The following is a 2,379-nucleotide window of genomic DNA, read 5'->3' as shown; positions in this document are numbered from 1 at the left end:
GATGGTGTGTGTGTCTGTGTGTGTCTGTGTGTGTGTGTGTGTTCCTGTGTGTGCACGCGCGTGTGAACGAAATGATCCATAATGATACTCTGCTATACTTGTAGTTAGAAACCAGGGAGGCTTCATCCAGCCTTAATTGGAGGTATGGGGTCTAGTCTTACTGCAGCTTGATATACTGTGGTTGGTTGATATCCATGAGAGGTCTGGCAGTTTTTGCCGGAAAATACAGGAGTGGGTGGGGGAGGGTAACTGGGAAGAGAGAAGGGGAGGGAACCTGTGTTCAGGATATAATAAATGAAAGAAGAATTTTTTTAAAAAATCACACTATCCGGTGCTTTATAACTTTAATCACAGCATTGGGGAGACAGAGGCAGGTGGATCTCTGAGTTCAAGGCCAGCCTGGTCCACAGAGTGAGTTCCAGGACAGTCGGGCCACACAGGGAAACATTGTCTCAAAACTATGAAAACAAACAAACTAAAACCAAGGCCCACACAGAGTGCCTAGCCAAGCCAGACACAGAACCCAGGGCCAGTTGAAGGAGAGTTTCCTCCATACATCTCCTGACGTCATTGCTTCAATCTATGCCAGACTACCTGTACTTCCGGGGAAACTGTACAGAGCACATCAGAACATCACTGGAACTGTGACAACATTGCTAGCTGCACCCCACAGGGGACAGAGGCCATCTATGGAGCATAGAACATTGATGGACTCCTGGACATCTCCAGGCCCATGTCTGAAGACGAAGATATTCCAAAGAGACATTTTTGCACCTCCCTTTGGCTATCAGACTTTCGAGACAATGGGCCCAAAGAAACTAGACATCCCCAGGAGTCTTATGCTGGGAAAAGAAATCAGGGAAATCCATGTACAAGACAGATGGATGGTTTGCCTCTGGGAAACAGATTTTGTAAAAACTTACTGATTTTTATTTACATGAGCATTGTCTATGTGTATGTATGTGTGCTGCATGAGTGCCTGGCGCCCTCGGAGGTCAGAAAGGAGTTCTAAGATCTCCTGATAGGATAAAAATGCAGGTAAGTAACTTTGGCAGCCTGTGCCAAGACATACCCTTGAAAAATTATGAGAAGCAACAGATCTGGTGTGGGAGGTTTATTGGGGGAGGGAGAACCAAAGGATGTCAATATGAAGCAGAGATAGAAGCAGACAGACAGGGAGATGGAGAGGGAGACTTGAGGGCAGAGGGAGAAATATAGGGTGGCTGGAGCTGGGGTGGGGGCTGTTTTTCTGCAGCACCCTGGTGGTGGCAGGTAATGACATAGCAGCTGCTAGGCTCCTGGGAGCAGGCCTATGAAGAATCGCCTGTTTGCTTACATCCTTAGAACTAGAGTTATAGGTAGTTGTGAGCCACCATATCAGTGTAGGGAACTGCATTGTGGTCCTCTAAAGCCCGTGCTCTTAACCACTGAACCGTCTCAAGCCCCAAGAGACTTAAAACTTTAAGTGTGTGCGTTCATGTGCGTACGTTCATGTGCCCGTGCATGGTGTGTGTTCATGTCTGTATGGAAGTCAGAGGACAGCTTTGGATAGCGTTCACCTTGGCTTTTTGTTTGCTTCTTTGTTTTTGGGACAGGCCTCTCACTGGCTTGAGGAAGCCCTAGGCATCCTCCTGTCTCCACCTCTCCAGCCCTGGGATAACACATGCACTACTGCACCCCACTTTTTGTATGAGTTCTGGGGATGGAACTCAGGTCCTCACAGTAAGTACTTTACTGACTGAACCCCTCCCTCCCCCAAACACAAACTGTCAGACCACTGTAGGAGAGACAGGGGGGAAGACCGAGGGGGCTCACAGCTTGGTCAGCACTGCTCAGCTACGAGTACCTCTTGTCCACTGTTTAAGCATACACTTCATATCAGGGTTCTGTTGTTTGGGGACCTGGAGGGTATTCGTGTTACAGATTCCCTTGATCCCTCTTCCCAGAGTGGATGCTTTTTCTGCTTTTTACCATGACTTGTTTATTTTGAGAGCAGGTGGTCCTTGGGACTCCCAAGATCCAGGCTCTGGCCCAAACAGCCATCCTGGTTTTCTCAAGGCTCCTATGAGCTGAATGTTTTTCTCATCTTTCGACCTGTTTAAATGGAGACACGAATCCACTTTCCCTTCCCCAGTAACCCCTTTCTTGGCCTTTCAGGCTAACTACAATGTGTCCCATCAACCTGAATGGACCTGAGTTGAACCTTCCTTATTCTAGGCCCATTCTTCTATATAACAGGGATATGACATCTCACCCTTGGGTGAGATCTTTCTCATGCTGTAGGGGCCGGGTGTGTGCCAGGAAATACAGCTGCCCTTTGACAAAGCCCTTCCCCGAGGAGGTCCTTCCAAGTCTCTCTTCCTCTGTCTCCTCCTTGCA

The sequence above is a fragment of the Rattus norvegicus genome, chromosome 1 (assembly GCF_036323735.1).
Source record: "Rattus norvegicus strain BN/NHsdMcwi chromosome 1, GRCr8, whole genome shotgun sequence".
NCBI lineage: Eukaryota > Metazoa > Chordata > Mammalia > Rodentia > Muridae > Rattus > Rattus norvegicus.
Note: the sequence above shows the minus strand (reverse complement) of the source record.